This window comes from Phoca vitulina, unplaced genomic scaffold, assembly GCF_004348235.1.
Source record: "Phoca vitulina isolate PV1807 unplaced genomic scaffold, GSC_HSeal_1.0 scaffold4, whole genome shotgun sequence".
In the NCBI taxonomy this organism is placed as follows: Eukaryota; Metazoa; Chordata; class Mammalia; order Carnivora; family Phocidae; genus Phoca; species Phoca vitulina.
This window is the reverse complement of record NW_022589707.1, coordinates 27,006,183-27,016,512: the sequence shown is the minus strand read 5'-3', so window position 1 is coordinate 27,016,512 and position 10,330 is coordinate 27,006,183. Positions and strand designations below refer to the sequence as shown.

General features: G+C 38.8%; 1 pseudogene; it reads left to right on the top strand.

The window, feature by feature from the left end:
- The first annotated feature begins 1,744 nt into the window (after positions 1–1,744).
- LOC116630622 overlaps positions 1,745–10,330 on the top strand; it is a 12,651-nt pseudogene continuing 4,065 nt past the window's right edge.

Sequence of the window (10,330 nt, the reverse complement as noted above, 5' to 3'; positions counted from 1 at the left end):
GCACTGAGGGCTCCAAGATCTGTCAGTGTTCCAAGGAGAGGAATCTCATTTAGCATCTAGTTTTAGGCTGGCAGTAGGAGAATACCATGACCACTTGTGCTTGCCAGCCCCAGCCAGGAAAAGACAGGGTGTCACAACTGCCTGCACTTGCCAACTTTAGGTAGGGAGCAGGAGAATGCCATGACCATTTGCACTTGCCTGACCCAGCCAGAAAGCTGGGAGTGCTGCAACCACCCACACTCTGGCTTCAGCAAGGCAGCAGAATAGTGCTACAACCTTTTGCCCCACCTATCTTAGCAAGGTGGTGGGATGGTGCCACGTATGGTCTTGCCCATCTGTGCTCACAGTCTATAGATTGTCTTTTCACTCTCTTTTGCAGAGAAGAAGCTTTTAATTTTAATAAAGTCCAGCTTATCAATTTTTTTTCATGGACCATGCCTTTCTTGTTGTATCTAAAAAGTCATCACCATACCCATGGTCACCTAGATTTTCTTCTATATTATCTTATAGCAGTTTTATAGTTTTATGTTTTACATTTGGGTCTGTGATCCATTTTAATTTTGGGGAGGGGTATTAAGGTTCCTCTCTAGATTCATCTTTTTGCATTTGGATATCTACTTGCTTCACCATCATTTACTGAAAAGACTACCTTTGCCCTATTGTACTGTTTTTGGTCCTTCGTCAAAGATAAGTTGACTATATTTATGTGGGTCTATTTCTGACTCTCTATTCTGTTCTATTGATCTATTTGTCCATTCCTTTACCAATACTACACTGTTTTGACTACTGCAACTTTGTAGTAAGACTTGAAGTTGGATAGTGTCTAGCTTCGAACTTAGTTTTTCTCCTTTAATATTGTATTGGCCATTCAGGGTGAAACAATCTCTCTTTATAAAGCTTACCATTATCTAAATAGTCAAATTAATCAAGGATAATGCAAATTAGTAAAGCTATAGGCCTATCACACTCATGAACACAGGTGCAAAATTCCTCAATAAACATCATCAAATTTAATTAAGTAATGTACAAAAATATAATATGACAATTTGATTTCAATTCAAAAAATGTAAAGCTGGTTTAATATTGGAAAATTTTTTAAAATGTGAGTCTCTGGATTAACAGATTAGAAAATAAAATCATATGATATCTCAAATTCCATCAACAATTCCACTATATATGAAACTTAATATATGGCAGAGGATAAAATGACCATCATAGATCGGTGGCAAAAGGATGCCTACTCACAAAATTCTACAGTGATAATTGTTTGTGTGTATGTCTGTATGTGTGTTGTACATAGTACCACTACCTCACATGCACACATCAACATACAAAAATCAATTACAAATGGACCATCCACATGAGAATATCTTTATGCCTTTGGGGTAGGAAAGGTAGGGAAAAGTTTATTAAACATGATCCAAAAGCACAAACCATGGGTTAAGATGATAAATTCCACAAGAGTTTAAAATAAAAGAGGGGAAAGAGAAGTGATAAACTAATTGCTTATATCTTCATTGCATACTAACAAAGGATTAGTATTCATATGATATAAAGAACTAAAATCAATAAGAAACAAATAATTATGTAGAGAAATGGGGAAAAATATGAATAGGCATTTCACATTGAGAAAACACAGTGGTATATCAAAAAGTGAAAAGATGCCCAACTTCATTATTGATAAGTAATAAATGAAAATCCAAACTATAATGAGGCACTACTCTATAACCATTCAACTGGCAACATGAAGAAGTTGGATGATACTAAAGGTGATAAAGATGTAAAGTAAAAAAGGTTTCAGCCACTGCTGGTAAAAATGCAAATTGGTACATTCACTTTGGGAAAGTTTAGTAGCACCTGTAAAAACAAACATGCACATAACACATGATCTGGTAATTTTACTCTTATACGCGCACTTGGAAGGACAGTATGAACAGCTGGACTGTAATTTTTCCTTCAGCATCAGGGATAGGGAGATTCTGACCCTTGCAACACTAATAAAAGGAATATATAAAAGTGTACAAAGTCCAAGGTAAATGACAGTCCCAATGAGGCTGCTATGTACTGAGCCAAGTATGTGATCATCGAGATTGTTCATTGGATGACTGACATGCAGCTACACAAAAGGATGGAAGCTAGTAACATATGCCTTAGGGGGTTACATGACTATCAAGGTATAAAAGCTGATGGGACTCTAAATCTGATGGTAATCATTAGCTCAGATGGTCCACAAACATTCAGCCTCATCTTCTCTGACTATGTATTCCCTTCATACAAAGTGTCAGTGGCATGGAAAGCAACTTCTAGAAGTCAAGTGACCCCTGCTATGCTGTTGTTATATATGCTTTATTGACTGCCCTTATCCTTTCTAAAAGCTACATAAACTTGATTCAGGGTGAAACCTACTGGGTTTATCAATTCAAATCCAAGATTATTGCTGCTCTTCAAGCAAAATGAGAATTACAATATTCTACAGAGACTTTTATGTACACCAAGACACAGTTATAAGAATGTTTTTAGTATCATTATTTATAATTTCAAAATAAAAATGGAAACAATAAAATGTCCATCATAGAAGAAAGAATAAATAAATTGTATTATATGCATGTCTTGGATACTATACAGCAGTGAAAATGAATGAACTATCACTATATGCATCAAAATTGATGAATCTCAAGTATATAACATTAAAGAAGCAAGACACAAAGGAATGCCAACTGTAAGAATCTATTCATATTAAGTCCAAAATCAAGCAAAGCTAAATGATTTGTTATTTGTGAATGCAATTATTATTTTTTTTTTTAAAGATTTTATTTACTTATTTGACAGAGAGAGACACAGCAAGAGAAGGAACACAAGCAGGGGGAGTGGCAGACAGAGGGAGAAGCAGGCTTCCCGCGGAGCAGGGAGCCCGATGCGAGGCTCGATCCCAGGACCCTGGGATCACGACCTGAGCCGAAGGCAGATGCTTAACGACTGAGCCACCCAGGCGCCCCTGTGAACGCAATTATTGATGGTGTCTTTGGTTGGGTTCACAAGGAAACAGCTTTGAGGAGAATACGTGCAGAAAAATTTATTATAAGGTGATTTCAGAAACAAAACCTATAAAGGTGTAATGGTGACTGGGGAGAATGAGAAGCTGAACTGTGATTCAGAAAAAAAGCAAAGTCAAGTTTACAGGAAGCTCTAGAGTTGGGGTGGCCATGCTAAGTGGACCTGAAAGTGGGCTAAGCCTTTGTACCCCACATGGAATGGTTTGGACATTGGGTACAGGTTTTCCTTCAGGTGAAAACTTACCTAAGAGCTTCCGTCAGCCAAGGGTATTACTACCTGTAAGCTACCAGCAGCCAATATTCCCCACAGCTGAAGGAATTTGTGCCTAAGTCCTAAAGAGGGATCTGGCAGACGCATCAGAGAATTCACCAAACTCCAGGCTACCCCTTGTACCACTCTGACCCCTATGTTTTGTGTAGTGAGTTTACTCCATTTGGAAACCCTACCTCTAAGATTCTGGTTGCTCTTTGCCAGGGAAACTTAAGACAACTGTTAATGGGATGAAGCATAGTTCCCATGACTGAAAACAGTCCCAAGGCTACAACCTGTATTTATTGTCTTTCTTCCCTACTGCCCATTCTAGGTACTCCTCATCCTCATCCAGCGCTGCTACTGGTTTATGTGGCATACATGGTGAAGTGAGCCAGATTCTCATCCTGAGATTTTGAGATTCTGGTCATAATGCCCTTCTTAGGCTGTGGCTGCTGCACTTGTCCATTTGCCAAAAAAATTAGACAAGAGAGTGCAAGAAGGGCCTCCTAGTGGATCAACTGGGTGCCATGTGTGTTTTTCTATGCCACTGTTATGTAAGAGAAGTCTTATATCTACCTACTGGGGATACCACACCATATAATGGTTGTTGCTTAGAAGATACACCACATTCTGTAGGTTGGAGCCCCATCTTTGTAGGTATCATCTGTAAGACAATACCTAGCTGCCTCTACAAAGATAGTACCATCAATCTATTAGGTTGGTTATATATAAAGGATGATTGGATCACATAGTTACAGGCTCACTGTTCACATTCTTTAATGTTAAGTATATCCCTTAATCCAAGGAGATATTATGTGAAATTACATGTTAGTGCATCAAACACCCTGTGAGGCCTTATATAATGGGAGTTGACATTATAGAAAAGATAAACCCATATCCAGAATGTATGTCAATTCCATTCTAAATAAATTTTGCCCCTTCCAGGGTGTAGAGATGTTTCAGTTTAATCACTTGCCACAAAGGGGTTGATTTCCTGATGAAAGGTACCATATCAAGGTCTCAATACTAGAAATTATTCCTTTTAATAGGTTGGACCTTCATAAGCACAAAAAACTAGATCAGCCTTGGTTAATGTGATACTATACTGCTGACCCCAAGCTTATCCTCCATACCTCCATGGTTACTCCATTCTTGAGCCTGCATTGAGGAATATCAATGATGAGGAAGGCTGGCTAATGTCAACTGGCAAGTAACTTTGTCTACTTCATTGTCTAGTCCTCTTATGTATAGATACTCACTGGAAGGCATTAACATATAATACTAAAATCTTTACACTTTGTGCACATTCCCATAGCTCCACCTACACATCTCCTTCCTAGTCCTCCATGTCACAAATTTTCCAATTTTTCCTCCTTCTAGGCTACTGACCAACCAGCCAAGTTATTTGCCTCTGCTCATAAGACTACAAATATTTTTATCTTGGGTTACTTCTCTTTCAACACAAACCGGATTACCTGATTCTCCAACCAAAGCTCTGCCCAGTGGTGATTTCTGATCAGCACTGTCTTTTGCTCTACCTGTGAGTAGGGCTGAAATTGAGCAGCAATCCATTTTTAGTTTGCACACACATTTACGAACCAAGCTTAGCCTTTTCTGCCTCCATCAGCTGGTAATAAGAAAACCCTTCCCCTATGCTGTCATAGGTTTGAACTGAAAAAGAAGCACTTGCACAAAGATGATGATGATATGGGTGTCTGGGCTCATTCAGCTTACTTGTATGCTTTGGTCCTGTTTGTGCATACCTCTAATTGTATTCCTTCCAACTTAAAATGGATTGCTACTGGCCCTGATAACTGTGTGGGTCTGAGAGAACCCCAGCTCATGCTGGGCAGTTCAAACTGCATGATCACTTGATACCCTATGGTTAAATGCTCCATCTCTACTAGAACCCACTAGCATGCCAGGAGATGTTTTTCATATGGTTTATAGCTTTTCGATACAGACGACATATTGTTGCTCTGGATCCTAGTGGTCTATACATTGTGATTCTCCTATTGGAACTTTCCATAAAGTCCACAGGGAAATTTCTCCCACCACGTACTTCCAATAACACAAAAGTCATATGGTCCAAGCAGCAGCCTGGATATGCTGTAGAATACTTTCCTCCTCTGCGCTCCACTCAAAGAAGGCAACCCTCTGTGTCACTTAGTACACTGGTTGGAACAATATACCCGAGTATGGACTTTTAACCTAAAGAAGCCTATCAAGCATTGTGCTTCCTTCTTAGCAATGAAAATTGCAAAATGTAATAATATGTCTTTTATTCAAGGGGATGTCCTGCCAAGCCCCACACCATGGATCCCTAAAGATCTCGTTGATGAGTTGCATCCCTTTATAGGGTTTATCTCCCACCCTTTGGAGATGTGTCTTACCATGGGCTTCACCATTTCTTGATCATTAGGTCTAATATGATGCCCTTGATATAGTGAACCAATGTGATGCTCTGCAGAATGTAGAGATAGTTCAGAATTCTTTAGGATACTTTACAGCAGAGGATGAAAGTGTTAACAAAGCTTTGGGGAAATACTATAAATGTATACTGTTATAGGCTGAATTGTGTGCATCCAACATCCATTTTGAAGTCCTAACCCCCCAAAGTGACTATATTTGTTGATAGGGCCTTTAAAGAGGTTATTAAAGTTAAATGAGGTCATAAGGATGGGGCTCTAATCCAGTAGTGCTGATGTCCATACAAGAAGAGAAGAGACACAAGAAGAGGAAGGCACACACAGAGGAAAAGCCATGAGAACACAGTAAGAAGGTAGCCCTCTGCAAGCCAGCAAGAAAGGTGTCACTAAAAATTAACCCTGCTGGCAGCCTGATCTTGAACTTCCAGCCTCTAGAACTGTAAGAAAATACATTTCCACTGTTTAAGCCACCCTGTCCATGGTATTTTGTTAGAGCAGCCCAAACTGACCAATACAGGCACTACTGTCCATCTCCCATAGATGCAAACTATTTCTGGTTCTCTTTCCTGAAGGTGATGGAAAAGAACACATTAACCAAATTCGTGACTGCAGACCATGTATCTGAGGCTATGTTAATCTATTCTAGAAAAACACACCACATACTGCAGCACAGCAGCTGCAATTGTGCTACAATATACCACATGCAGCATAACAGGTGCAATGGAATTTACAGCCGTCTTCGCTATCTGCCACCATCTGATCACTGGAGGAGTTAGACCACCACCTCTCTAGGTCTTGATAGGTAACACAAATCTTTGCCAGTCCCCCAAGAATGCAATATGCTTTTCATGTACTATTTTGGTGTGGGGAGGGGGATATAAAAGCTTCCACCCGGCCTTTCCACTATAACAGCTCCCACCCCATACATAAGCCAAGGACCCAACGTTAGGGTTCTGACAACTACCAAGTCACACATTTGGAGCTATACATTTGGATAATTAGGAAATAAACATAGGATGGGTCCACATACCAATTAGACCCATTATGAGTCAGACATACGCCAGGGCTCTATTTTTATTTGACCTACATATGTCCCCACTCCAGTAGGGGACCCTTACAATGGTCCAGATCCTTAGAAATCAAGAAACTGTGTCCAACAGTTCTCAAAATATCTCATCTTCTCATTTCCCCAGTGCACAATGACCGGAGTAATGGTGCTAGGTCTCTTGTGGGAAAAGTGGATCATTTATATGCACATCTGCCACAGGGTCACAGATTCCTTCCTCATGAGACCCAGCTTCTTCAGTCACGGGATTCTAGATTTGAGATCTGGCTCAAGTTTGGAAATGTGCCTTTTTATTAAAGTTTTCCTTGATTTCCTTTGGTTATATAAACTGAGTATTATGCTTGTTGCCTTGCCCCTAGGAACACTGTGCTCTTTACAAGTCATACTGTTCTGGATGCTACTCCAACCTTGCTACACATTACAATTATTGTCCCGAGCTTCCTTTGGTGGTTAAATGTCTATCATCTCCACTGTTGTCAGGAAGCCCAGTTCTGTAACATAATCTCCGCTATCATCCCTGGGCTCTAGAGACCATCCACCAAGACTCTCAATAATTCTATTACTCCTGCCATAAGCATATTATTTATTGCTTTGGCAATAGGTTGTTCTTTAAGTTCTTCCTTAGTTGGCTGGTGGGTTTTTCATCCTTACATAAGTTTATCCCTTCTGACATGCCCCTTTCCATAAGCCTTTTGACTCCTTCCTCTACCATCTCCCATAGAACTCCGGCATTTCTACTTCACTTAATGTAGGTCATCACTTGTTCCAGGCTTCCAAAAGAGTTCTACATTCTCTCTAGATCTTCTTGTTGAATTATAAAAGAAAAATTACATTAGAAAATTATTAAAAATGACAAAACTACTCAAGACTACTGCAATAGGGAAAAGAGATGGAACTCAACTTCATTTCCACTGAAACAAAAGGAGAATTTGTAAGCACTGGAGTGAAACAGGAGAAAAGCAGTTAAGAGCACTAGAGGGGAGGCTGTCAATGTGATTAGGCTTGCTAATTGGTGCTTATCGAAGTTAGGCTCTCATTCTCGCACAAACACTGGGAGAAAGGGACACAATCTTTCTTGCCGATACATTTCAAAAGAGATGGCTCCCAGAGCCTTGAGAAAGACAGTCCTCTGTCGTAAAAGTGGCAAGGGGCCACTTATATGTGGCCCCTTTGTATATATACAAAGATTTATATCCCAAAGAGGCAGAGAAAGAATTTGCAACTGCAAGTTTTCTAAAGTAAATGCTCTAAGAAAAGTAAGGGGCCTATGGCCAGGTAGAAACCTATCTAACGGTTAGTCAAGCTCAAGGGAATGTTAATTCTGTCTTGGTTACTACTCTTTTTTTTTTAAGTTCTTATTTAAATTCCAGTTAGCTAACATACAGTGTAATATTCATTCCAGGTGCACAATATAGTGATTCAACACTTCCATATAATACCCAGTGCTCATCACAAGTGCACTCCTTATTGCCCACCACCTATTTTACCCATTCCCCCATCCACTTCCTCTCTGGTAACCATCAATGTATGTTCTCCATAGTTAGAAGTCTGTTTCTTGGTTTACCAATCTCTCTCTTTTTTTCTCTTTGCTTATTTGTTTTGTTTCTTAAATTCCACATATGAGTGAAATTATATGGTATTTGTCTTTCTCTGACCAACTTATTTTGCTTAGCATTATACTCTCTAGCTCCAACCACATCATTGTAAAAGACAAGATTTCATTCTTCTTCATGGCTGAGTAATAGTCCACTATATGTACATATGTATGTATGTGTATATATATATATATATCACTTATTTATCCATTCATCAGTCAGTGGACACTGGTCTGTTTTCATAATTTGGCTACTGTAGATAATGTTGCTATAATATCCCTTTGAATTAGTATTTTTTGTATTCTTTGGGTAAATACCTAGTAGTGTAATTGCTGGATCATAAGGTAGTTCTATTTTTAACTTTGTGAGGAACCTCCATACTGTTTTCCAGAGTGGCTGCATCAGTTTGCATTCCCACCAACAGTGCAAGAGGGTTCCCCTTTCTCCATATCCTCACCAACAACTATTGTTTCTTGTGTTGTTGATTTTAGCCACTCTGATAGGTGTGAGGTGATATCTCATTATAGCCTTGATTTGTATTTCCCTGATGATCAGTTACAGTTAACATCTTTTCCTGCATCTGTTGGCTCTTGTACCCACAGTCTCTTCTCAACAAAACAATCTTACTGATCATGTTCCTCCTCTGCTCAAACCCTCCGACAGTGTTCTCTTTTCCTGGAATATTTTTACTCTAGATTTCCAGTTGAATGACCTCCCAACTTTATTTTAAGACAATTATTCCCTCTCCCCTGACCTCACACTCCACACTCTCACATCCACAACTGCCTTTTCCTTGCTCTGTTTTCCCCTTTACCTTAGTGTTTTAGTACCTTCTAAAATATGATACAATTTATACAGTATGTGTATTGTCTACTGTTTGTCTCAGCTTGCTGGAATATTAGCTGCATGAGGATGGTGGTCTTTGTTTTGTTTTCTAATATATCTTGTGTACTGAGGACAGTGCCTAGCACATGCTATTCACTGAATAAATATTTGTTGGATGAATAATCCCTGATCCATGCCTCAGGAAAAAAAAAAAAGGTAACAGAATTCCTTCAGAAGACAGCATCATTATATTAGCTGTTACCATTCAGGAGTTAAGTATATTTCTATTTAAGAAATTAAATTCAAATAGTAGCAATTGAGTATGTAAGTGGTACATGTCACTATCTCAGGAGTTTATGTTCAGTGTTCCAAGAATAAGACCCGAGTTACAGAAATGAAGAGATACTTGTCCTAGAATTTACAAATGATAGCCTAAAGGTCGCTAGCTCCTACCCAACAACCATGTGGTTAAATATTTCTGTGGTTTTACTTGTTTGTTTTGCTAAATTCTGCTCATCCCACTTTCCCCAAAGGCCATGCTTAACCTGGCAAAATGAAATATGGTATTCATTTTCCAATTAACTCATATAAAACTACCTGATGTTTGAAAAATTAAAGAATTGGAGAAGAATTTTCCTGATTGGCTGTTTTATTAAATTGAATGCATTGGCAAATTACTTTACACTTAGCTAAGCTAGGCCTAAGCTACTACTACTATTTCCTGTACAATCATGAACAATTAAAATGAGAAACCAAAGATCGCTTTTATTTAAGGATCTAGATTTACATTCTAATTTAGCCATTTCAAATTTAGCTCAGATAAAAAAATAATGTGTAGGGGTTCATGCTTCCTGAAAATATTGGGATGCTCAGATATAAATACATCTTAATTTGAAGTACAGACCTTTGCTATTTTGGGGCCAGATCTCTAATTAGTTACATTTTACAGTTTTAAGATATGTATGTGTACTGATGCACACTCAGGGTTTCATCATTACTGTCACTCATTTCACAAGTGTCCTAAGTCACATTTTTAACGTGGGCCTCCAGAGATGAAAAAGCTAGGCTTTTCCACAAGCTAATCCACTGTACATTGCAATCCTTTCCAA